Here is a 27886-nt window from a genome sequence, read left to right as displayed (position 1 = left end):
AAGTAACTGGCGTGTTTTTTTGTTGTTTTTGTTGTTTGTGTGTGTGTGTGTGTGGGGGGGGGGGGGGTAGCTGGCTCTGGAGGTACAGCCGACCAGATCACGCTGAAACGGACAGCGCACATAGCGTCCTGTTGTACGATAGTGCCATAGGTCTTATGCCCCGATTGCACCGGAACAACGACTTTTCCTCAATAGAACAAAGGTTCTCCCGCCAGATCAATCAAGCGATCAAACAATCGAATAGACCAAGCGCTATCGTTGAACGATGTTATTGTGGAACCGAGACGAGATACTAACAAGGGGTGTAGGCAGAAGTTTCGGGGCGAGGGGGCACCTCCCTGAATTCGATGGGATGGGGGCACCTCGAAATAGTCATTCGCTCTGTAAGCCATAGCGAAAAAGAAATTGAGGAGGGGGGGGGGGGGAAGAGGGGGCCCGGCGTGCCACCCCCTGACTACGCCATTGGCCCTAACCACACGCTTCGACCAACCCGATCGGTTCACGTGTTCGCCTCGCCAGGATGAGGTGAAATGAGGCGACGAAGACGGCGGCGGCCCTCCCTAGAGCGCGTCGTGAAACAAGACGCGTGACGTGGTGAAGGAACACGCTACCTCTCACGCGTCCCCGCACACGAGAATTCCCCCCCCCCCCCCCCCCGCATACCGAGACGCTCGTAAACGAGACGGCCTGCCGCCCTCCTCGCTCGGGCCACTGGTGTTCGTGCAAGCGAACGCGCGGTAAACATCACGCCTCCGTTCTTCTTCCATCTCGCCGCCGCTTGCTGCTGCGTGGGAAAAGCTTCACGGGCGGCCTCTTCCTCAGAAGGCCGTTTTCTTCCTCTTTTTTTCTCCACGTGCTCACATTACTCCAGTGCGCAAAGCTGCTTCTCGAGCGTGTCTATCTTTACCGCGTTGCGAGTTACACTTGTTGAGTGGACTCGGGTTCGACCACCTTCGTGTAAGGCTGATTAAAAGCGCGGCGCTAAGTCTAGTGCCCCCCCCCCCCTCTTCCACCTACTCCAAGATCGTCATGCCTTAGCTAACAACGTAGCCCTGATCGTCGGCCATTTTTTATAATTGCCGGGGTTTAACGCCCTAAAACTGCGACGTTATTATTATTATTTATTATTATCATTTATTCAATACTGTGGGCCTTTTCAAGCCTATACAGGAGAGCGCGTACAGAGCAAATAACACTTCATATCGCAAAGATAAAAATGGAAAGAAAAATAACGATATAACAGTATAAAGCAATAAATGAATAATCCACATGTGTTTCACTGAAATAAACTACTTAGCATGATAACATCAACGGTAACATTGATATGCAGACGCAGGCGGTTAAAAGCACATGTAGCAATGTGGGAGCACATGCGCGATACACTGTTTCAACCTTTATTTCGGCGAAGATAGCACAGGATTTATTGCAACGCCTCTAAATGAATGTGGAGACATGATGATGAGAGACGCCGTACACAGTCGAGGGAGGGCTCCGGAAATTTCGATCACCCGCGGAGTCGTGCGAGGTGCGCCCAAATCGAAGCGCCCGGGCCTCGGACCATTTTCGCCTCCATCGGAAAATGTGGCGGCCGCCCCGGCCGGGATTTGATCGCGCGACACCTCGAGCATCGTAAGCATAGCAACCGTAACGGGTCGATTAGCCGCTTATTTGTTGTAGTGAAACGAACCTTGCAGAATCAGACTTACGAATTTTGATCGAAGCAATAAAATATATACTTTTGCATTCCTCGCTCCAGCACAGCGCACGGTCAGTCCCGATTGAGTCGCCCACTCGTAAATGGGTAACGTATCGCCGCTGACGTGGCACGAACGCTGACTCGGATTTGAGCGCTCACCGTTACACGCCGAGTGTGTAAAGGATATAGACGACTGCGCGGTTGTTCGCGCATGGTCGCTCGCTTGTTTTATAAATGCGGTTTACAACAAAGCTTCATTCGTGAGTCAACACTCGTGCGGCACGCCTTTCCTCTTTCTGTGCTTGCGTCGTCGTGTCCTCGCATTTGCTAAGCGTGCATCTGTACCGACATGCACAGTACTATAAGGTGATGATGACTGATTTATATGTGGGGTTGTACGTCCCAAAACCACCATATGATTATAAGAGACGTCGTATCGGAGGGCTCCGCAAAATTTGGACCACCTGGGGTTCTAACTTAACGTGCACCCAAATCTGAGCACACGGGCCTGCAGCACTTTCGTATCCATCGAAAATGCAGCCGCCACAGCCGGGATTCGATCTCGTGACTTGCTGGTCAGCAGCCGAGTACCTTAGCCACTAATCCACCGCGGCGGGGAAAGTTCCAACGTGAAGCTCCAATGTAAACATCCAATGTAGAGTTTGAATTGAGTGTTTCAGTTAAGAGTTCCATTTATTAGTTTCAATGTAAAGTTCCAATGTGAAGCTCCAATGTGAAGCTCCAATGTGAAGATCCAATGTTAAGATCCAATGTGAAGATCCAATGTGAAGATCCAATGTATAGTTTGAACTAAGTGTTCCAATTATGAGTTCCAATTATGAGTTCCAATTATGAATTCCAATTATGAGATTCAATTATGAGATTCAATTATAAGATTCAATTATAAGATTAAATATGAAGTTCCACTGTAATGTTCCAATGTAATGTTCCAATGTAATGTTCCAATGTAAAGTTCCAATGTAAAGTTCCAATGTAAAGTTCCAATGTAAAGTTCCAATGTAAAGTTCCAATGTAAAGTTCCAATGTAAAGTTCCAATGTAATGTTCCAATGTAATGTTCCAATGTAATGTTCCAATGTAAAGTTCCAACGTAAAGTACCAACGTAAAGTTCCAACGTAAAGTTCCAACGTAAAGTTCCAACGTAAAGTTCCAACGTAAAGTACCAATGTGGAGAGGAAATGCAGAATTTCAGCGCCGAATCGCAGCGCATTCCGGGCAACGAGGCAGACGCCGTCCCTCTCGATCGACGATCTTCAGACAGCTGCATCCTGAGGAGTCACTGCAAAAGTCCCTGAACCACCGCACTGCTCTCCCAGCCGGGAACTGAACTGCCTTCGTCTCACTCAATGCGCGCAATGCAACCCGATCGCTCCGGAACGAGACGGTCTGAGCTTGTGCGTATAATGCCTCGCAGCATCTCGTTAGCAACGGCGCCGCCAGTCTGCAGCACCATGTATGCAATACAGCTGGCATGCAGGCAGACGTTTTCTACACTGTAAACAAAAGTTAGCCGAAATGGGAGTTTCTCCAGCACATGAGCCCACAAAACTCCCCTGCCCCAATTATTTACTCCCTGGTAGGGAGTGAACTCGGCACATGTCATCGTAAAATGCCCCCTCCGTAATCACAGAGTTTATGAACGACATGACCTTGCTAAACTCCCCAGGGAGTTTCAGGTCACGTGGTTACAAACTCCCTATAGGAGCTTTAAAAACCCTCTTTGGGCGTGACGTGTGTGTGTGTGTATGTGTCTGTACGGGCATATGTTTGCACGTCGGTGTGAAACACATGTGATTTGTGTGGCTAACCGTGTAAGCATCTGTCAACAGGCAACGAAATTATAAGTGCAGCGAAGAATAGCAACGACCGGTTGGTATTTACTGGGAACATTTCAATATATTTCGCACCTTAAACCACGCTGCACATCGGTCCGATTCCTCAACGAAACGTCCTGAATGCCACGCTTCAAAGGGCCGAGTAACAAAAAACTTCGAAGAATAAATTAATGGTAGCAAAAGTAAGCTGTTACGATCGTCAGCGGCTGCTCCTGGAGTTTCACCATCAGAAACTTCGAAGTGGTCTGAAGTAGGCTTCGCTCGACTACGGCAGGCTGGCCGGCAACCGGTCTGAGAGTTGCGCCGGCGACGCGCTCGCCCCGTCTCTGCCAATAGTGGCTTCTCGGAGTGTCACCGGTATTTCACCGGCTGTAACATCTAAGTGGTAAGAAGGCCTCGCTATGCCGTCGGTATCAAGCCGGCATCGTATCGAACTCGCACTGTGCGCTGGCCACCGCGGCAAGCGCTACGAGCTAGCACCGACCACCGGCGATGCAAAGAATGTGTTTCACAAAAAATGAAGGCTGCTGGGATGTATAACAGTCTTCTGCGCCTTGCGACAGCAGCTGTCAATGACTAACTACAAGGCGAGCGCCGAACGAGGCGGAGTACGATCGTCAGCGATTGCACCGTAAAACTTCGAAGCGGTTCGAAGTAGGCTTCGCTCGACTACGGCGGGCTGGCCGGCAACCGGTCTGAGAGTTGCACCGGCGACGCGCTCGCCCCGTCTCCTCCGATAGTGGCTTCTCGGAGTGTCACCAGTATTTCACCGGCTGCAACATCTAAGCGGTAGGAAGGCCTCGCTATAGCGTCGGTATCAAGCCGGCATCGTATCGAGCTCGCACTGCGCACCGGCCACCGTGGCGAGCTCTGCGAGCTATACATGCAATGCATGCGAGCAACGGGAACAGCGACTGCGAACCGTCTCATTCGTTTAGGTCTATCGCTCCGTAGCTTAAACTGCGTGGATAGCGGACACCTATTTCTGTGCATGGGAAAAACGAGACGTAAACTGCACATCAGAGCATTTTGTGATCGCCAGCTGTCATTCATCGAATCACCGTGCCGTACTCGTGAGTGAGGCCTAGTCGTCGAACGCGGTAGCGGCGGTCTACCTCGGTTCATCGCTGGAGCTGCTGAATGTGCCTCGTTAATGTGTTCATTCAAGGCCGCGCGCACTTTGTGTATGATTCAGTGCATTTTACGGGTCCACAAACAGCACTGCTGATGCGAATTCAGCCTGTACGACAGAGCGTCAACTGATTAAACTTTTTCGTTATAGTAAAAAAATATTAAATATTAGGCAGGATTAGGTTAAAAGGCATGTGTGTTGAAGTGCTTACATCAGACCACCGCAAGTTCATACTTACGCCGTGCGTATTTATTGCTTAATTATTAGAAAAAAAAGGCTTTCACCTGGGCTACAGGAGGTCAGAATGTGGTGCCTATATATACTCGGTGACTATATGGTAGGTGTGTACTGCGTGTGGCAAGCTGTGGTGAGTGCGAGTGTTGTGATATTACGTGAACGTTGTGATAATGTTTGTGTACTGTAATCATTGTTGTGCGTATTAAATGTAATGTAATTAAAGTTACGCTTGCGCATGGTACGGCTGCTGACGTAATTTTTTTTCTCGGTCGATGCAAAAAATTTACTCCCATACTGACCTGAAAAAGTTCCCCTATGGATGTAAAAAAAAACCCCCCTGACACCATGCGAAAACCCCCTTCTGATGGGGAGTAAATTTTTTACTCCCAGAGACGGGTTTTTTAAAACTCCCATCTGGGTGTGCGCTAGAGGACAAGGTCATTTACTCCCATTTCGGCTTATTTCTGTTTACAGTGTAGACGCCGTGCATAAATTAGCGCCTTTGTGTGACATCTGCAGTGTAGCTGTCCTATAGCGACGATAGGCCTCACTACTGCATCGCTGAACTCGGCACACAAATTGAGACAACGATGGAGGTTTCATTCTAATAATAAACTTGAAGATGGAGGTCTGAAGTGCATAAAACGACTCCAAGCAAGGAATGACGCTAGAACAAACGTTTCAACAAGACTTGTGTTCATAAATGCAGCAACTGTACTACCCTGCGAAGTACAGTCGGCCAAATCTTTAGCTATCGTGTGTGAGTGAGTTTTTTTTTGTGTGTGTGTATCTTTGCCATACGACTGAATGAAGTTTCAGTTGAATTAAGGACCAGTGTATGCCCATCAAGCACATGTCCACGAAGCAATTTTTTGTAGCTTCGATCATTCTATAATATGGCGCTGAGAGACAAAAAAGTGGCCGCTGCATGCGCACAAAAGTTATGTTTTGGCCGACTGTACATCATTCGTATTCAAGTTTAAGGCTTCTTTGCTTCTGACCATCCGCTTTTTGGGTTTCCGACGAGAATCGCGAGGCTGACTGAAGTGCGAGTAAATGCGGTAGAGCACCTTCCCACGACTCTTTTCAGCCCAAAACACACGATATGAAATCCTGTTCACGACGTCACTTCATGCGAAATCTTTGACGTCCCATAGACGTCACTGTGACGTCATCGTGTGCCGTTCTGTTACAAAACGCGACGTCATCACGTGACATCGTCGCTTAGTCGCGGGCCGATCACGGAGGCTATGCAAAGCCAGGCGAAGTGGGGAAATCTTGCGATGCCCCCGATCCTGGAGGTAGTGCAAAAACAACGTTAGCGCAGAAAGATTTCGGAGGAGGGCGGGAGGGAGAGATGAATCGATAGATCGACCGAGAAGAAACAAAAAAAAAAACGCGTCCGGTGCATAATCTGAAGGTTACGAGTTCGGATCCCACCGATGGAAGGGACATATTATCGTTCTCTTTAATTACTTTAGATTTACATACTTCAATGCGCAACGAAGCGCAACAAAACGAGCAGACTGATAGGACAAATAACGACGCACAACAACTTACGTTAAAAATATTACAGGTAAGAGACGAAAATTAACGTCCCTAGTGCCTTACCTGGCCTAATTGCCTATCTGATTCATTTTATTAGGAATGCATTATTGTGTAAATATGAAACTCACAAGGTCCGTCATGCATTCATCACTCGTTGGCGAAAGCCACCTTCTGTTCTCGGTCGATGTGTCCTCTACCCCCCGCCCCCCTCTTACACCTAACGTCGTTTTTGCATGGCCTCAAAGATCGAAAAGGCTAACCCCCCCCCCCCCCCCCGGCTTTACCCTGCCTCTGTGATCAGACCACGCTTGACGGAGCGACGGTGTCACGTGATGAAGTCGCCATGTGAAGTCACATGTCACAAATTTTCACAATCTGCGGCTTCGTGATGACGTCTTACGTGATGCCTTTTTTTTTTATCACTCATGTTGACGGCTCTGACGTTGGACGCCGGTCAGCTTTGCATTTGATGAGGCGCCTAAGGATTTCGAGTTAGAAATGAAACCGCTACACGCGTCTTTCCAATATACGTCGACAGCGTCAAGCTGACTCCCATCCACACTCTGATACAGACGCACAGACATACAGACAGAGAGACGGGGTTACGGGAGGTCAGGAAGACTGCAATACGAGACGCGCAATCGTTCGGCAGTGGCCTAGACAGGGCGGCCGTGCCAGTCGAGTAGACAACCGGGGGCAGTAGTACTAATTTGGTCGACCTCTAGCGCAAAGAGCGTCGTTGTACATAATGGGGCTGTTCGACCCGGTTTCTATTCCGGGCAACAACCGCGGCCGGCCGGCCGCCCAAGTGGACAGACTCTGTCGTGCTCGCGCCTTTGCAGCCTCCGCGCGAGACGCTCTTGGTCCGACAGAGTTCACTGGCACGATGGCCGAGCGCTGCCTCGACTGCACAATGGGCGGCGCATGCACCCGAAACGTCACATGCAAACTGTTTGCTCCTCTCCTTCTTTATCGGTGTCTCTCCTTCTCCGACTGAAGAGGAAGACATATTGTAATGAGACAGGCGCCGTTGCTGATGATGACCTGCGCTGGTCGGTGTTGAAGGGTTCATGGGTTCCGCGCCTGCAGACAGAGAGCCAAAGCGGCACTCAAGAGTTTTTATTCGTCCAGTTTTTTTTTTTTTTTGTGTGTGTGTGTGTGTGTGTGTGAGCGCGCGCGCGCACGAGAGAGAGAGAGAGAGGTGAAATGGTGGAAAGTCGACATTAATTGCTCATACCGATTGGCAACAATGCACTGGGGACGAGTCTGCATGATGCGTGGCACGTGCTGTTATCTATGTATAGTCACATGGTCCGTACGCAAATATGTCACAAATAAAAGAATGCACTGCTCGCATACACGATCACATTGCGCATGAATGGCGACGCAGCAAACTGATTGGTTCGTCCTTTGGCGCACCTATAAGGCCGTTCTCATTCGCGTGAATAGGACACGGGGCCGATACTGAAAGTAAAGTGGGCAGGTGAGATTAAGAAGTTTGCGGGTGTAAAACGTGGAAGAGGCCTTTGCCCTGCAGCCGGGCGTAGTCATGACGAGCTCTGCTGCCCCGTTATGATTATGCGATAGCTCTGCCCCTGCGCCAACAGTGAGAACTTCAATCGCGCGTATACCTGGCGAACAAAAAAATATGCTCTGCCGATATTATTCCCTCTCGCAGCTCGCGCATGTGAACACACGTTACGACGCGTTTGAGCGAGAGGCGGGAAAATCAGGCGTCGCTCGAACTTCGATGGACGCGATCGCGCGCGAGGGCAGGGAAGGTTCTCCTGCTCGTCGATTTCGATCGCCGAAGCACGCTGACCCCGATCTCGGCTTCTTCGGCGGCGGTCACGGAGGCCGCGTGCCCGCGGGGCCTTGGGCGAAGACGGAAGCCACCAACGCGGCGTCTTTCTCGTCGTCGGGGCTTCTTCTGTTCGGGGAAGCCAGCGTGGAGAAAGCCGAACTAAGCGGAGGCAGGCGTCCCTCACCGTCCGTGACTGACCGGGGCTGTGTCCACTACTCGAGCTTCGCGCCGTTCTCCGTTTGGCGATTAGACGTTTGACACTGAAAGATTTAGCCTAGTACGATGATGGCCCAGCCGGGAGCTGGAAGTAACTAATTTTACCGTGTTTTGACACAATATTAATGAGATCCAACAGACAATAATGCCAAAGAATGTATAGAGGAAGTTATTAGAACCGATGTAAAGTAAATAAGAAGAAAGAAAAGTGGGTGAAAAAATAACTTGCCATGAGCGGGAATCGTACCTATACGACCTCCGAATAACGCGTTCGATACCGTTCGAGATGTATATAGCGTTTACAAGACAGCGCGTGTGCTTATGCTGCAGCGACGCGTCCGCAAACGTTATCATCACACTGACCAAATAACCGACCATTTTCGGAACATCGAATCACTTACGCGTGCTTTCGGCAAAGCGCGCCTCACGGCCACACTGCGTTCGATCCGCGAGGTGAAATCGACGCGTCTATCATCTGCACATTAGAGAGTTTTAGTACTGCGTACGCTGCGTACGTGACGGCGTTGCGTACGTAAGGACGCCACGTTCTGCCTAGTGCGCATGCGCAAACCGCAACGCGCACGTATCGCGTTACGTACGCAGCCGCTACGTACGCACGCATGAGATGCGTGCGTGCGTACGTATGAGGTGATCGCGCCGCTCTCGAACAAGTTCGCGAAAGCGCGAGACTTCGTTTTGCAAAATGGCGGCACCGAAGGCAAGCACCGACCAGCTCTGTGGCTTAAAATATGGCCATAATCTGGCTATAACACTTGGATTGGCTCACATTGGTTGTCAACAACACGTGCTTCTATTTTGATCTACCAGATGGCGCAACACGCTTCACGCTCGTTACGTACGCGGGTACTACGGCGTACTAAAAGCCGATTAGTGGCAAACGGCGCCACGTAACGCAAGGCGCTTGCGTGATGCGTACGTAGCACAATTCCGCAGTACTAAAACTCTCTATTGTCACACGCGCTCCTCTGTCATTGTTTCGTAAGCGGGCTTCACTGACGAAGACTGTTATAGACGCGTCACCACCATTGCACCCGGCGCGAGCAGTGGCGGAAGTTTGGCAGCCTTCGCAACCGACTGTTTGCAAACTGCATGCATGGGACCATTGCATGCCCTTCTGCAGTTTGCGAAACGTTAGAGACACTAGATTGGATTGGATTGGATAAACTTTTATTTGGTCCTCCAAAACACAGATCACTGTGTTGCGGGCAGCTCCCACGTGGGGACTGAGATGCCAAGCTCCTCAGCCGCCTCGCGGGCTTGGTGGACAGCCTGCAGAGCTGATCTGCCAAGGACGAGCTGCGGATTGCCGCCTCCCATCTGGCAGGGGTGATGTGCGATAAATGAGCGAATTTGGTGCACTGCCAGAGCACGTGTTCTAATGAAGCTATTTCCCCACAATGTGGACAAAGATTACTTGGGTATAGGTCAGGGTACATGATGTGTAACATTTTCAAAGTAGGGTACATCCGCTTTGGCAAAAGCCTTAATGTAAGTGCTTGGGGCCGGGTTAGATTTTTGTGAGGTGGAGGGAAAATCCTTCTAGACAGGTAGAAATGTTTAGTGAGCTGGTTATACAGTAGACCTTTTTCCGAAGAGAAGATACTCGGCTCATGGCTCTACGCGTCGCTGGCCAGCAAAGCGACGCGAACACTGCTAAGTTTTCTAAAGACGACCGGACTACGCTACCGCTTGTAAGCGTGCAATGGACAAGGTCACATCTACACACACACGTTGCCCTTCACTTCTCTCTCTCTCTCTTCTCCTTTAATCCCCTCACCCCTTCCCCCAGTGCAGGGTAGCAAACCGGACGTGCGTCTGGTTGACCTCCCTGCCTTTCATTTCTTCCCTTCCTCCTCCTCCTCCTCTGCAGTTTGCCTGAAAACAAGGAAGCAATAAAATACTAGAAGAGAAGAGCGCCAAATGCGGACACTATCCTGCGAAGCCACGTATAGTCGTCCCCCTCCTGTGTTGCACGTCGAAACGGCGGCAGTGAAATTGTTGCGTTGCACCACGGCTTGCAGCCTTTCCGCGAAAGAACAACGGGCAATGCGCCAACATGTCTGCGATGGTCGCGCACGCAGCGCAACAACGGCGCAAGGAACTTTCGCAGTGCTCGACAGTTCATCGGAAACACTGCGTCGAGATGCGAATGACACCGCGCTAAAGAAGCAAGCACGCGCCGCTGTAGATATATTCGACGAACAAAGTCGTTGCAGTCGAAGTTGTTGTTGGTGTATACACCTCGATCAAAAGGCATGCGCAACAATATGAACAGTTGAAACGAAGTGATTGGGACGCTCGAATTATTTCGTTAAATCGGGGAGTTCAAGGAATCGAGAAGGGAAGTTCTCGCGAAATTCAATATGGTAGCCTATATAGGGTCTCCAAAAGATAGCACGGCATTGTTTTTGCCAGCCAACTCACGCCTGCGCGTGCAAAAAGTGCACGATGGCTGCCCGGACCCGGAGGCGATGCAGGCCAGTTACACGTGAAGCTCGAATGCAGCGAGAGTGCTGGAAGGACGATGTGAGAAAGTTTGGAAGGACGATGTGAGAAAGTTTGGAAGGACGATGTGAGAAAGTTTGGAAGGACGATGTGAGAAAGTTTGGAAGGACGATGTGAGAAAGTTTGGAAGGACGATGTGAGAAAGTTTGGATGGATGGACGGATGGACGGACGGACGGACGGACGGACGGACGGACGGACGGACGGACGGACGGATGGATGGATGGATGGATGGATGGATGGATGGATGGATGGATGGATGGATGGATGGATATGGCTGTACCCTTTAGATCGGGCGGTGGCTAACGCCACCAAGCCGTAATACTTACCCCCGTATTCTAGAATGTCCCTTCACTCAACGCTTCACCTTCACTTGAGAAAGCCGATGGGAGCGCCGTCTCTAGGCATGGCAAGTCACTGCATCATCATCAAGCATCATCATCATCATCATCAGGTTGACTACGTCCACTGCAGGACAAAGGCCTCTCCCATGCTCCGCCAGTTAACCCGGTCCTGTGCTTGCTGCTGCCAATTTATACCCGCAAACTTCTTAATCTCATCTGCCCACCTAACCTTCAGTCTCCCCCTAACTCGCTTGCCTTCTCTGGGAATCCAGTTAGTTACCCTTGATGACCAGCGGTTATCCTGTCTACGCGCTACATGCCCGGCCCATGTCCATTTTCTCTTCTTGATTTCAACTATGATATCCTTAACCCCCGTTTGTTCCCTAATCCAGTCACTGCATATGAGCGAAAATCTGCTTCGATTCTTGAGTAGCGCAGCGTCATTTTCAGTCGAGCGGTGGCGCAGTGCTCAAATCTGTCAAGTGAAGGGTGGAAGTCGAGTCGAGGAGCGTTTGTGAATACGGGGGTTAGTGAACCAAAAACTAGATTTCTCTCTTTTTTTCCCCTTTAAATAGTGAGGTTGAGGACTGGTACTTTGCACTGAGGGGTTTAATTTTCACTCGCGCCTTGACTTTAGCCTCCAATCAGATAACCTCCTTCTAATTAATTCTACCCGCTTAAAGTCTATTTTGCCCTCCCTGTCGTTGCGAGGAATTGCGAGGAGACGACCAGCGCCACCTGTCGCGTGAGCCGTGAAATAACGATTGCCACCTTAAGCACTATACGGTATACAAAAGAGCGATATGCCGAGAGACGAGTCTGTTGATGCGTGCATTCGTGGGCGTGGCGAGCATGCTTCGTCACAAAGCTATAGCCGTGATGCACCTACATGTTTCAACGGGACAGTATAAAAGCGCACGCTCAAAGAAAGACCCAAGAAATGCACCAACTTGCCGAATCTGCCGTACTTGTTTCCGTGAAAATTAAAAGGAAATCACATGTTTTTTGCTCACCATTTTCAAGACCAATGAATTCGTTCAATCTGGTTTGGTGACTGAGTTAACTCGATTGAATGATACCGAGGCTCCATGGGCATTTGCCGGAGAATAGAAATTCGTTCGTTAGATGGGAAAGCTAGTCAAATACAGTTTCGTTAAATTAAGTCTTAAGTGTATACAGTGAAAGCGCAGCTCGGCACCAATCGAAGCTGATCTACTTGTACTACAGGGACGTTGCTGAAAGTCATCGGTATACAACGACGGCCTCTGCTTACCAGTGCAGGGCCACCTTGTTTTTTTTTTTTATCCAGCGGCCGTGGCATGTCAGCACCCAAACCCTCTTCTGTGCGTGTTGTCCACCTCTTAGCAATTTGAACAAATGAGTGGGACCACTGTGGTCGTATATTAACAGTATTTATCCCATGATCGGATGGATGGAAGGTCTTTTATTGAAAAAAGGAAAAAAAAATGGAGGCACAGGACCTCTGTAGGGATAAGCAGGACTTTCTAGCTACACCACTAGTTCACGGTGTCACGGGTTTTACACTTATTGTATTCACCATCACTGGTACTGAGGCGATATAGGGTCAGTACTGTGGTTTGTCGGACCGCTTAAACCAATCTGATCAGGCCGCTCTGACTACCGCATTGGGCAAATAATAACAGCGTGTCCGAGTGCGTAAGGAGCGCTTCACGATAATTTGTGGTTTGCAAAGCTTGTATTGGCCATTCGCCCTTTTTAAAATGCGGAACACTGCCCCAGTAAGTGGTGAAGGTCTGCGCGGCAGCGCAGCTCGCAGTGATTGCACGTCACTGTCGCAATGTCCGGTTGTCGCCATTTTGCTAAAGAGTACGGTGTGTACGCAGAATTTGCGTAGACCTTATTAATGAAGACTTCTTGGGAGAGCGTGAAAGCGGACATTCGCTGGAAAATAGGACTGGTGGGGTAACCTGCGCAATGCGTTTTTACTAGCATGACGCAGGGACGTGTGTACGTAGTGCATTCTGGCTATCCCCATGATGGGGTTTTCGCGCTACTGAAAAGAGTGAGGACTCCCTCCCCCCGTACCACTACAAGTGACCGCTCCCCCCCCCCCCCCCCCGGCCTCCTAAGTTTAGTCGCTGGATCCGTCCCTGGAACAGATCACGAGGCGCCGTCCCAACCGAAATACCTCCGTTACCCTTCACTGGTCTGCGGGGCCCGTCTTTCGCGCTCCGGAAATGCGGAACCCGCGCCGAACCGAGTCATAAAAGGGTAACACGAAAAGTAAATAGCAGCACGCGCAACGGAGGAGTCAGACTTGGACTGCAAAGCGTGTTATAGGCGCCATAAAGGGCACCGCCTCGATAAAGCGCGCACGCCGATGCGCTGCGCGCCAGCGACGGCGTTTGTCACGCGACTGTTGAACTACCGGACGAGGACGACGCATCCGGAGGAACTGTTTATCACCCGACAAAAGCGCGGCCGCTTCCTCCTAAAAAAAAAAAAAAACAGCGGCGACGCCCGCGAAAGGATTCCGCCGGCCGCAGACTCAACCCAGATGTCGTATAGAGGAAAGACGCGTAAATTTAAGCACTAGTTTTCTTTGTTAGACACGATATTAATGAGAACCAACAGACCCGAGGATGCCAAAATAGGGACCGTTATTAGGAGTAGTTATGTAAATCTGAAGAAAGAAAAGTGGACGAAAAGATGACGTGCCACCGGCAGGATTCGAACCTGCGACCTTCGAATAGCGCGTCCGATGTTCTACCACTGAGCTACGGTGGCGGTCATCCCCCCCCCCCCGTCCACTTTAAGGGTAATATAGGTGCATTTTAAACGTGGGACCGTCCGTCAGTGCCGCCTGTTGCCTTTGCAACAGGGAGGCGTATAACAGGTGTCCCTTGGCAACAGGGAGGCGTATAACGAATTTCGTATGTATATTATTTATATAGGGGCATACGCCTGCATAGTGGCTACCGTCAACTCCGTCACTGTTTTCTAGACTACTTATTATTTTACTCGCACGTATCCAACAAAAAGTTCGAGCTGCTACTCATGAAAGAGTTGATTTTGTCACTAAGTACTTCAATTTCAGTGGTCAATGCTTATTACTCTTGCTGTGACATAGAATAATTTTTATATTCAATGGATACATGTAAATATATCATTATTCCCTATTACATTATGTCTAACCCCCTCCCCCTCCTTCCCTATAGCCTCCTATGTGTTGCCTCAATGCCACTGAAGTTTATGGGATAGTAACATCACAGATCGAATCGAACACGAATCAAACAATTCCCGAAAGACGTATCGAACCGGATACCTTGCAGATGTTAAGCAGCCGTCTTACAACTGTAAAATGATCACACTCTACAATTACAAAACTTATTATCGAAAACATAACTTGAGCGTTAGGAACAAATAGGCATGCAGATTTTCCGCATTCAGGAATACGGAGAGTACGAAAGATTGTCGTATTGCTAGTGATCCCTAACTTACCGAGCGAAACATAAGGCAACCAAATTTCACAGCAGGCCCCCCCCCCCCCCCCCCCCGCCCACCCGTACTTTGGTAACGTGGGCCAGCCACAGATTGATTGATTGATTGATTGATTGATTAGTTGATTGATTGATTGATTGATATGTGGGGTTTAACGTCCCAAAACCACCATATGATTATGAGAGACGCCGTAGTGGAGGGCTCCGGAAATTTCGACCACCTGGGGTTCTTTAACGCGCACCCAAATCTGAGCACACGGGCCTACAACATTTCCGCCTCCATCGGAAATGCAGCCGCCGCAGCCGGGATTCAAACCCGCGACATGCGGATCAGCAGCCGAGTGCCTTAGCCACTAGACCACCACGGCGGGGCCAGCCACAGACTAAATAGCAATACTTAATCTTGGTTAATGCTTGTCCATGGAATAGTTCTTTGAAAGCACTGTAACAAAAGAACAGCCCAACATGTCAGGGCCGGATAAGTGCACATACAGTGCACACAACGATCCTGTGCGCGCTTCTTCTACCTCCGTCTTCATGCACAGCTTTTTTTTTGTTTTTTTTTTTTGTGCAGTACTTAAGCAACGCCAGGCGCGAACCTTGGTTTGCGTTGAAACTGCACGACGCCGGCATGACGTCGCACGTGACGTGTCCCGCTCGGGGTCACGTGACCCCGAGCTGCCGAGGTGCGAATAGACTCTCCCACAATGCAAGGCGCGGCTCCTCGCTCCGCCGTGCGATGACGCCAGCGAGAACGCGCATCTCGGAGCTCACGAACACGGCGAACTTGACCCAGTTGTGAGCTGGAAAAAGCGTTCCACGACGCCCGCGTTGGACGCCAAATGGAAAATTGTTCCGCTTTTCTCGCGCGACAACTCCGTCCGGAACACGCGTGAAAAGGGCTCAATAAAAGACAGCCCGCGCCCTGAAGTGAGCTGCCTTCAACGGCGTATGTATACAGGGGGGGGGGGGGGGGGGGGGGGCGTATATCACACTTCTCTCACGGGCACCTGAGCCTCCCCCGTGAAAGAAAGGTGGAATTCGCGGGCGCCGAAGATAAAAGAAGCGAGAGAAAAAAAAAACGAAGGCTTTGATATTCCTCAATGTCCCCGAAAAACACGAGCACTTGTACACAAAGGCTGGCTTTTTTTTTTTAACACCTGTAGAAAAGATGGCGCCCCTGTAGTGTACACTCCCTGATCACTATACGCCCTGGCAGGTGTTTCCGAAATACTAAACTTCCTCTTGCGTCACGAACGTGTACGAATGGCGCGCTTCAATGAAAAACGCAGTCGCTCCGCATTAGGCACGTCGCGGAGTGCATACTTGAGCCCATGCATGCACTAACAAATGCAAAGGCAGCAAAATTAGCTAAAATGCGTGCTAGTAAGCTTATTTATTTATCAACTTCTAGCACATTTTAGTACCACTTACTAAGATGTGTGTTTTTTTTTTTGTAACGGTTATTATTTGGTTTTCCATTTTGTCGACTTTTCTTTTTTGAACGAGTGTACACATTGGCACAGACAGTTTAATGATAGTTGTTGACGTTTACCGTTCCATAACCACGGTATGAGACACCGTAGTGGAGAGCTCCGAAATTTTAGCCGTGCACCTCCAAAGCGTGTTTACGGCCTAGCTATATCAAGTACACAGGCCTCAAGCATTTACACATCCATCAAAAACGCGGCAGACATTCGATCCCGAGAGCTTCGAACAGTACACAGTTCAAGACATATTCTAGGTAAAATGAATTAATGACGTGCGCCTATAGCAGTGTAGTTTCTTAATCATTTCGTTTTCGAAGAGTCAGCAAGAACCCTTGTTCTCGGAGCCGACAACGCATAGATTGAAGCCATGCACTGTGACAGTTGACGAAGACCCCGCCGCGATAGCGCGCGGGTTATCACGAGACTGCACCTAACGGATTCGGCGTCGTCGGGGAGTGCAGGTGTGTCGCCTCCCGCGGGAGTTTTTTCAAGGCGTGCCTGCACAAAACGGGGCCACGCATGGAAGCCCCGCACGGAGCGCGCCTGTCTCGCGCCGCACTCTTGGCACAACGAACTGGGCCACATGCATGAGCCACACGCTTAGGGAGGCTTCTTCTTCGGCCCAGAAGAGGCACACTGTAACGGTTCTGACGTCACACTCGGCGAACCGGGCCACGCGGCCATTATCATCGCTCAAGGAGGGAGCCGGCGAGAAACAATGGGCCAAAGCCGATGCCGTTCATCCAGCCGTTCATCCAGACGGCCAGTGCGCACCTCCCCGGAGCAGACGAACGGCAGCAGACGACGAAAGCGCCGAGGCACAAAGGGGAAAACGCCGCTATCTAGGCCTAGCACGCCTTCCTGGCTGCATGAGCGCGGGGGCCTGCAGACTCGCAAGATGGCCTGCGTGGCCGAAAGAAAAAGCGCTAGCGCGTTGGTCATCAAAGAAAATGGCGCCGCCCGCCGCTTGAGCGAGCAGGGGTTTGGCTGGCGCTGCAGAGCCGCGCCCGTCGAGGAAACGGGCGATAAGTTTTTTTGGGGGGGCGTCCGTTTTTTGTTTTTTTTTTTTTGCTTATTTCCACGGGATGCGCGCGTGACGAGACGAGAAAACGAACGGCGCGGCGCAAACAAGCGCGGCGGCGCCACTGTTCCACTTGTATAACAAAAGCTAACCACTTGTGAAACGGCGAGCGGCATGCTGCTTGCAGTGCACAGAAAAACTCAAGAGCAAGAATAGGACGTTAACACTGGCACGTGTTGAATTTGGCCGCGTTGATTTTTTTTTTTTTTTTTTACAGTGAGCAACCTCATTTCCAGAATCGCGAGTCGTAATTTTCGCACCGTAATTGAACGAATACCGTAGATTTCCCGGCCAAGGCAGATTACAGTATAGCGACGTAGCATCGTGCATATTGACGTCGACATACTCACCAAAAAAGAAAAAAAAATAAGTATTTAACATTCAGAAAACGCGCAGTCGGTTGCGTATAAGGAAGGGAATACGGATTGGTTTCCACCGCTTGGTATTTTTTTGTTATGGTGTATACGGTGTTGCCCACACAGAACACGGTAGTCGGGTGCTTCAAAATTTCGGCCCCTCGGAATGCGGTCGCCACTGGAGATAATCGAACCAGGTACTTCATGGTTCACAGCAAGACGCGATGTCGCAGAGCGACAGCACTGTGTTCACACAAAGAAAGACAGAAAGAAAGAAAGAAAGAAAGAAAGAAAGAAAGAAAGAAAGAAAGAAAAAAAGAAAGAAAGAAAGAAAGAAATGAGCAGTGACTATACAGTCTATCGCTATAAGCGTCACCAGAAGAGAATGACATCTCAATCGGCTTGAATCGAACGCCCCAAACAAAGGAAGACGCTTTCAAGTGGTATCATGGTCCATACAAAAAAAAAGGTTCCCTTTGAAAGTTATGTTATCCTCTTTTTTTTTTTTAGCTGGCACCCGCTATTATATCACGGGGAAAGAAGCGAGCCGCATCGTCGTATCATTTGCTCTTGCCGCTTGTCACTGGATGGCACTCTTTTCCTTCAACCATTGAATGTGATGTCTCTATTTCTGCGCGATCATTCCCAGTGGGCCCGTTTAGATTACTCGAGCAGCCTACGCAACAGTCTCTAACCCCCGTATTCTAGAACCTCCCTTCACTCAACGCTTCGCCTTAACTCGAGAAAGCCGATGGCAGCGCCATCCCTAGGCACGACAAGTCACTGCGCGTCAGCGACAGTCTGCTGCGATTCTTCGGTAGCGCAGCGTCATTTTTCAGCCGAGAGGTGGCGCAGTGCTCAACTCTGTCAAGTGAAGGGTGAAAGTCGAGTCGAGGAGCGTTTCTGAATACGGGGGTAATAAGTCCTTCAATTTCACTTCCCACGTGGATAGACAGCGGACACGTCAGGGGCCGCAGCATGAACAAGACGTGTATGTATATGCGCGTATACCATATACAGACCGCCTTGTTCATTCGACAAACCCGATATCCGTGGGAGACGCGATCGGGCGAACGACGCCGAGAACCGAGCACGTCATCCCGTTTGGAAGACGCGCGCACAATCACGCCCACCGTGCAAGCCATCTGCTCCGTCACGCCGAGATTCAATTTCCGACTTGTTGACTAAACACGCGGCCTTATTATACCCGCCGCTTATAAGCCATGAATAAGTTGCTCGCAAGGAACGGAGGCGATCCCAGGGAGAGATAGAAGGCGCCATTGTTGTTGCGTGGATTAATGAGCGGGTGGCCTCCTCAAGTGCAGGCCTTCTCCGTCGGCGTACTTGACGGATGGCGAGACGTGAGTACTGCCGGCTATGTTCTTGCTCCCGGATCGTGGCAGCCACGTACATACGCCCACGGTTGGCCCATCTTGGGAGGGATAAGATGGATAAGGTATACACTGTCGGAAACGGAGGCTGCAGCGTTGTTATCTCGGCGGAATAGTAGACTTTCAACTGGTACGGCGCAGTACGGTAAAGAACAAAGAAATGGCCGAGCGGACAGACGGAAGAGGACTGCAGAGCGCTCCGTCCTCTTGTGTCGGTCTGCTCGTCTTCACCGTAAGTAACGCGCCATGCCAGTTCAATCCAAAATCTAGATGGGAGCCGACAGATGGAAACAACGCTGTGGGATGATCAGGGTGAACAGTGGAAGTGCCTCAGACTGGCTGGCCGACGTTTCGATAGGAGGAACAATCTTTTTCAAAGGCGGAAAAGATAGGTCCTCCTATCGAAACGTCAGCCAGCCAGTCTGAGGCACTTCCACTGTTCACCCGGATTATCTCACTGCATACCAGTTCAAGTACGACGAACCAACTCGCCCAATCTTCACTTATAGCGTACGCATCCAATGCTGGGGAGGTACAGTGTTCGATTCCAGTGCAGCCAAACCGGCTTTTTCAATGGAGAGAGAGAGAGAGAGAGAGAGAGAGAGAAAGAGAGTGACCCAGGCATGGTGCTCGATGTCGGGGCTATACTCATTTCTCGAGATCATGGCCCCAGCCCGCTCTCTTCTTGAACTCCTCCCCTTCCAACGACGATGAGCCGTGCTCCATTATGGGTTGCCCAACCAAATGAATACGACAGACAATTATGGCGGGAAAATCAGAGAGAAGAGCACCTGCGGATTGTGGAAAGGGCTCATACCCTTTTCCTAATCCGCAAGGGCGCTTCCCTATGCTGCATATACCACCAACTAATGGCGGCACCTGTCGTCCTTCAAGTGGAGACGAAATCCTAGGTGCGCGCGCTATAGGGCTTGTCTATCATGCGTGCATATATTAAATTAACCTAGTAAACGTTTTCCCAGCCACACCGGGAGAGCATAACTGCGCTTGAACGAGCCGTTTTCAGTTTTGAGCAACCGCCATTAGTTGGACAAACTGCACTGCGGTAAAGCTAGCTTTACAGCTATAAGAAAAGGGTCTGTCTGTTCCACTTGAGGCCTTCGGAAAAGAAATCTCTTTTTTTTTTCACTTCTGTATTGCAGAAATAAGGGTGTATCTCACCCTGAAACAACAACTACCACCAGGCTAAGACAAAACTAGTGCCGCTGTCGACCTTGTCGTTACTCATGACTGAAGGACGCTAACGTCAAACGAACAAAACCGCCGCTTCCCAGCTAAAATATCTGAATTTAGCGTATTTTTTACAGCGATATCGTTACTTCAGTGAAATCGACGTGTATACAGACAGTCTAGCAAAAAAAAAAAACAGAGAGAAAGAAAGGGAGGAAACTGCGAAAGAACGGGCTAATTATCCAGCCGGCGGTACCATGTATACATAGCCAGTGTGAGAGGGGAGAGACAGAGCAAACAGCAAAGGAAACCACATGCAAAGAGAAAGAGAAACGAGAATTCTTCGTCATGGTATGCAAGGCCTTGACAGAGGTCACGTCGAATCTTGGCCTCTGGCTGAGGAGACATCTCTTAACCACGTCTTAACCGGCTCGTGGTCGATCAGAGCTCTTTCCCCCTTACAGCAAAGTCCCTGCATCGACTGTTCGGGCTAAGCGTGAGGACCTTACCCGAACAACACTATGGCCCGTCCCAGAAAGGTTCTCAATCCGCACGACTTCGCAGCTCCCAAGAACGACAGACATATCACCAAAGTTGCGGAGGGTTACCGGGAAAACCCGGATAATGCAGAAAGGAGTGGACGGGTCGAAACACCTCCTATTGCCGGAGTGCTTCGTAAGTGCCCCAACACCACGCAAACATTTGCCGGCGCGCCCCCGGGTTACCTATATACATGGGCTCCGTGTGTATACGGTCCCTGCTTGGTTCGGAGAATAGGGGCCATCGCAATCGCCGCTGTTACGCCGCTGCACTGCCGTGTGCCTGGCAAACAGTAAGAGAGCGAAATCCATCCCTCGGTAACTCACTCCAAGTGCCTGCCGGTGGATGCCACTAAACGAGACGTCAGCGCGAGTGATCCATCTCTGCCCGGAGGACGTGCACCCTTTTCCTGTCGCGACCTTCGAAATTTTCATTTTTGTTGAGTGATTTCTTTCCTCTTTTTTTTTATTCATATGTTGTCTCACACGGTATAGGCCTCGCTTAAGTGCGCGAGCTGTCCATCAGTAAAAAACCTGTTCGTCGGAAGTGGGCATTCTCGTTCGTGTTTTTTTTTTTTTTTGTGGTGTATATATCCTCGCATGGTGCTGTAACAGGATTAACAATGCATTACTATAACTATAGTCCGCCAGCCAACGGTATTTAAGCCTGAACTACGTCATAAGTTCCCTCACAGCACAATACGCCCAACCCATTGACGGCTGGTAATCTGATTGATTTGTGGGGTTTAACGTCCCAAAACCACCATTTGATTATGAGAGACGCCGTAGTGGAGGGCTTCGGAAATTTTGACCACCTGGGGTTCTTTAACGTGTACCCAAATCTGAGCACACGGGCCTACAACATTTCCGCCTCCATCGGAAATGCAGCCGCCGCAGCCGGGAATCGAACCCGCGACCGGCGGGTCAGCAGACGAGTACCTTATCCACTAGACCACCGCGGCGGGGCACGGCTGGTAATCTGCTGCCGCATTCGTGATTCTTCAAGGGCCTCCGATTCGACCTACAAATGTTTGGTTAACAGTCCGAACCTCGACAAGATATTACTCCCAAAATAGCGTTGGCGAACTTTAAACGTTGGGAGCATCATTACTCTTCTCGAAATTTCGCGCCCAAGCCCGAACGTGTTCATCATCGCTACATTCGACGAATCGCGACTATCGCGGTATGCTTGACCAGGTCTGTCCTCGTTCATGTAATGAACCTTGTCATTTATTATAGAAAAAAGAAGTCTAACAGGGACAAAACAAAAAAAGATCTACACAACGCGATTTTGATCCCGTCATGAAGAAAGACAGAGCTCCTCCTCGACAGCGCGGAGAGTAAGAACACACCAGGATGGATGCTGACAGGAAATGAGTGTTGTGCGTGCACAGGCATAGGACGCGCACACACCATAGCTCGGCATACTCACTCATTGAGTACAATCACTCACACCCATTCATACTCATTTGAACGTGGTGAGTGTATGAGTGAGTACTGATGAGTACGAGTAGGAGTGAGTAGAACGTGAGTGAGTACTTTGAGTGTGAGAAGGAGTGAGTATAAACGTGAGTGAGTTGGAGTGAGTAGGCTTGAGTATGAACGTGAGTGAGGGCCTATGAGGGGGAGTAGACGTGAGTACGAACGTGAGTGAGGGTGAAGGCAGAAAAAATTGTGGCGAGTGAGTATGAGTGAGTAGTCTCTCAAAGTGCCGACCTATGCCACACACACACACACACACACACACACACACACACACACACACACACACACACACACACAGGGGGGGGGGGGGGGGAGGGGGAGGCGACCTCCTTCAGTCACGAAAGAGGGAGGGGGGTTGCAAAGTATGCTTTATATGTTGATATGAAGGGTGGAGTGCGCTGCGACCAACCAGAGTTGGCATGTAGAGTAACTATACGACGAACCTTCCACCCCGCCCCACCTCCCTGAAGGTGAACCCTGCGCACGCTTACGTGCACAAACAAATAGCTAGTATAAAAAAATAGTGATCTCGCATGTCCGTGTTTGCACGCTTTTTTTTTTTTCATAAATAATCGCGCACACTCAACTTACCGTCTTTCCTATTATTTATATTGCTTCACTACAAGTAAGGATTGTCGTTCAGGTAATCGATACCACAATTTTTGCTCGTTCCATTAAAAAAAAACGCACTTCTAAACTATTGCGTCGTTAGAGAGCTGCCCGGAGGCAAGCGACAAATCGAGTGGACATTCATATTTATACCCTAGACCGGTCTCTCATTTTGTACGAGCCGCCAATGTCCACCGACAGAGAGGCGCTGCGAACATTAGTTGAACGACGTCATGGCTAGTGAGGCCAAAGATGTTTCCGTGGAGTGCACTACGAAGCCGTTATGGCGGTTTCGAAGTAATTCGTTCAGTTTTGAATGTATTTTTTTACAGCTGAAGTGCAATAACGGTATAAACAACGGACGAATGGGAACAACGAGGACGACCGCTTCAGTTCAGTTCCGTCCATTCATCGTTTAATGTCTTTTTATAGTCGTACTCCCCCCCTCCCCCGGCCCTAAAAAAACAAAAAAAAACAAGTTCGCTTGCATACGTTCTGATACAGGCCGCCCCGTCCACTTCGCTAACTCCGTTTCATACATCAGATGCAACGTTAGAGGGGCTAGCGAGATTATTCGCAGCAGATGTGTTTGCACCAAGAAATAGTTCAATGAATTTACCACCCGTAATACGATCTTTTTTTTTTTGCTTTTAAACAGAGATAGATAAAGATTCGTTGTGTCTCAGAAGTAAACAAACTTCGTCATCAATACGGTTGCTATTGAAGGGTGAGCGCCTAACGTCTGTTTTTCTAGCATAGCCTCCGCGACGCGTTTCTGTAACCTATCGCAGAGGCCGCGTGTAAAACGACGAAATCCAAGCGCGACACGCCCGTAATTTGCTGACGTTGGAAGTTCTTGCATATGTTCCATAGCGTCGCAGCTGACGTATGAGTACAAAGACGACGACGCATTTTCGACAATCAACAAATCAAGTCAAACAAATAACTGAAAATAAAGAAACGTCACTTGGCGTAAGTCATAACGACGTCGCTTGAAATCGAGTCCTCTCCGTTGAGGCGACACTCACGTATACACCGGTGGCGACCGTCCCGCCCCCCTCCGGGATTCGCGACGTTCGCAGAAAATGATGCGCCGCAGCCCGATTCATTCTAAAAGCGTGCAGCCTTACGAACGCCCTACGTTGTGGGTAAAGTTTCTTAACAACGCGACAACTCTTGCATTTAAACCGAATATCGGTGTCAAGCGTTTTGAAAACTGGCTAGGTCATATTGTGTATAACAAAAACAAAAGCCTTCAAATTTCCATTTCTTTTCTTGACGATGTAGTTAGGTGATATGCAATGCGAGGTTTTGATTACACCCGTCCGTAAAACTGAGCCGTCTATCACAACAGCCTGAGTACTTTAAGTTAGTTTGTATACGGTGAACCCGGAAGAATCACCTCACTAATACTTATCGGCCCACCGCAGCTGATATTACACGTATACACATAATCGTTCTTTCAATTAATGCTGTTATTTTATAGCCACCCGATTACCTCGGGTAACAGCACCGTAAGCTATGGAGACGGACGTTGAACACCCAAGCAGCGGTCCACCTCTGGATCGGCTACTGACCCGAAGATCACGGGTTCGAGATCGCGGCCGCGGTGGTAATCATTTTCGATGAGGGCCAAATGGTAAAGGCCCGTATACTGTGCAACATCAGGGCACGTTAAAGACCCCAGGTGGCCGAAATTTCCGGAGCGCCCCACCACAGCGTTTCTCATAATCATATAGTAGTTTAGCGGCGTTAAACACCAGATATATTATTAACAAGAAGGGACTGAGCGCATACAGCCCATCGCTTGGTTACGTCACTTTTACTCAATACTGTGCATGGCAGTATAACCAGGTGGCTCCTATTGCAGCGCTTATAGGGCACTTGTGACCCCTAAGGAATATTTTCCTCGTGGAGTGAAAGAAAAGTGGGAACTGTAATTTCAGCGGCTTCGCTATTAATTTCCCCGTGAATGTAGTTGACCCGGCCTGTCCACGGCCGCACTTGTTCCTCTCCTGCAGGTGAGCGCAACCTATTTTTGTATTCGAACAGCCTGCTCTCATTCAGTTTTTTTTTTTTTTCTGAAACGTCCGCACTGGTTTGGTTAGTCTTAGTCATCCGCAGCAGAGTGCATTTCAGGTGAAGGCACCTTAGGATTACATCACGTTGTTTTGGAAAACAGAAAGCAAGCAAGCAAGCAAGCAAGCAAGCAAGAAAGAAAGAAAGAAAGAAAGAAAGAAAGAAAGAAAGAAAGAAAGAAAGAAAGAAAGAAAGAAAGAAAGAAAGAAAGAAAGAAAGAAAGAAAGAAAGAGAAAAAGAAAGAAAGAAAGAAAACTGCCACGGCCGCGAAATGCGAATAAAGAAATAATGTTGGGTCTCCACAGCCTTATCTTGGTTTATTCCTTGCAGCCGTACTCGCTTCGACAGCGGCGGCGTGACCACTTGATAATCTCCACGCATGCAGCCGTGCTGTGGAAGGAAGCTCACGTCCTGCAGCGTCGGCTCTTCTCGGATTAACCAGTCACAAATCTAAGAGGCTATAATTTTGTGTTCTATATAGAAGAGCCGCATTTGGTACCCGCGAGCTGCAAACACGTCGTGGTCACCATATTTTATGCACAACCTTATCGAGATCGAACATGGGGCGTGCGAGACGCTTGTAGTATATACGTACAGTACATTCCGGCCACTGGCCGTCGATATCACTTGTATGCCGTGGCACGAGCATATATCTCTGATACGAGCCGCCGCGGTGGTCCATTGGCTAGACTGCTGACCAGCAGGTCGCGGGATCGAATCCCGACCGTGGCGGCAGCATTTTTTTGAGGGACGCGAGAATGCGTGAGGCCTGTGCGCTTAGAATTCGGTCCACGTTAGAAAACCCCAGGTGGTCTAAACTCCCGGAGCCCTCCACTATACGCCCCCCCCCCCCCCCCCCCGGAGAGGTTTTCGTTTGATCAATATGCGGGGTTTAACGTCTCAAAACCATCATATGATTATGAGAGACGCCCTAGTGGATGGAGGGCTCCGGAGATTCGGACCACCTGGGGTTCTTTAACGTGCACCCAAATCTGAGCACACGGGCCTACAACATTACCGTCTCCATCGGAAATGCAGCCGCCGCAGCAGGGATTCGAACCCGCGACCTGCGGGTCAGCAGCCGAGTACCTTAGCCACTGGACCACCGCAGCGGGGCTTCCCGCGGAGGTTGTGTCGCGTGTTTTTCACTGAAATTTTCAGTGTGTAGTAAAACACCTTAAAATGCGTCTAGAAGAAATTTGAAGAAATCGACGTTTGGGTGTGAGCTGTACTGTGGCTTGCGACTGACTTAGTGTTATTGCCACGTATAGCATTTTCATGGTACAGAGACTTTAAGCTTCAACAATTATTACTACAGTTTCTCGAATACGGGCGGGTGGCGGGAAAATTAACGTGCTGCATAATAAAACCGCCAGCAAACTTTTTGGCAACCAAGGACGCGACCAATCTTGCGTTCATATTCCTGGGCCTGCAAATTTATAAAAAGCGACATGACAACGGTGGCGATTTCTTACAGACATCAACGTCTTTCCAGCAGAGGACCTATTCGGTTTGGTCATTCACGCTGCGCTGCTGCATAAGCAAGCCGAGTTGGGTGCGCTTCGGGTCAATAAACGTGCGACAGTATATCGCGCGACATTCTTTCGAGTCCTTGCGGCAGGCATGTCTTGATATTGGTGGGCGAGGCAGCCAGCAACACTTCAAAAGGCTAAAGATGGCCACCATGCTACTTCAATCGGATGGTTAAGCTGTCTATAACACATTTGTTTGCTTTCTTCGCGGTCTGAAGCCGCCCAGGACGTAATAAAGGGTACGTAGTACGGAGCTGCATGTCTACGAACAGGTCAACGGCACTTCGGACGAAATCGAAAAAAAGAAACAAGAAAGACGTTCGTATCTAACGTAACGCTACGTGACTGCGTTAGGTGAAATTGACGTGCGGCGGACGGCGTAGTCTTCGCCGAATTCCACTACCGAAGCGCACCAAGCGGAAGTTTATCCTCTTTGCAGATCTGCTACGTGGGAGCATGCGAAGAGCGGTCGCACCCATCGGCGACCTCGTCGACGACTGCTGCACGGAATTAGCGAAAGGGTGTATACGTAGACCACCGCGAGGCGATAAAAAAAGAGAGAGAAAAAGACGAGACGGGATGATTTGAAGCGGGTTCGTCGGCCGCGGGCAGCCCGACTTGTGCGAAAGACGGCACGCCAACGCGAAGGAAAAAGAAGAGGCGAAAAAAAAAAAAAAGTGCGCACGCGAAGTGGGAGGCAATCGGGAGGTTGCAGGGTAAGAAAGAACTGGGCATGCAGGCAGGAAAAAAAAGCGTAAAGAAGGAGAATGAAATGAGAAAGAATGAAGTTGTCTGGTGGCCCATTTTCGAGGCAGAAGGGGAGAGACGGCGTCGTCCCCTTAAATTCTTTTCTGCGGCACGGGCTGCAGGCCATTCGCGGCAAAACAGTCACCACCAGGCAGCTTCCCGCCAAAGTCACTGTAATAGCTCGGCTATTGCGGGGGAGCGATTGATCGAGTGGGACATAACACAAACATACCCAGTCTGTCACTGTATATACGATTAAAGACGCGTGTACCCAAGATGCAGCACCAACCAGACCTGTAGGGGCTCTTATAGCAATTATATGGACACTGCCGACGGGTTTTTGTCCTCGGCGTTGCCGTCGCCGTCATGTCCCGTATTCAGTCCAAATTGACAACACTCCCCCGCACATGTTCTATTTATTAGCTACTCGGTACACGTCTGTTTAGTAGCTCAAGTTCAGGGGCTTTTTTTTTTTTCTTGTCGCACAAGACCCAAATCTCCGTCCCGCCGACGGCGCATCCCGGAGGCTTCGGGCGCGCTCCTCTGTTG

At 49.7% G+C, this 27886-nt stretch overlaps 1 protein-coding gene and 1 non-coding gene across 2 annotated transcripts in view; both read right to left on the bottom strand.

Annotated features, from left to right (window-relative positions):
• Positions 1-27886, bottom strand: part of sn (fascin domain-containing protein singed) — a 69890-nt gene that overhangs the window by 28493 nt on the left and 13511 nt on the right. The window lies entirely within an intron of this gene.
• Positions 14056-14127, bottom strand: TRNAA-CGC (transfer RNA alanine (anticodon CGC)). Its single transcript has one exon. It is a non-coding gene; the product is annotated as a tRNA-Ala (tRNA).

Source organism: Rhipicephalus microplus, chromosome 7 (genome assembly GCF_043290135.1).
Source record: "Rhipicephalus microplus isolate Deutch F79 chromosome 7, USDA_Rmic, whole genome shotgun sequence".
NCBI lineage: Eukaryota > Metazoa > Arthropoda > Arachnida > Ixodida > Ixodidae > Rhipicephalus > Rhipicephalus microplus.
The sequence above is the reverse complement of the archived record's forward strand: the minus strand, read 5'-3'. Positions and strand labels throughout refer to the sequence as shown.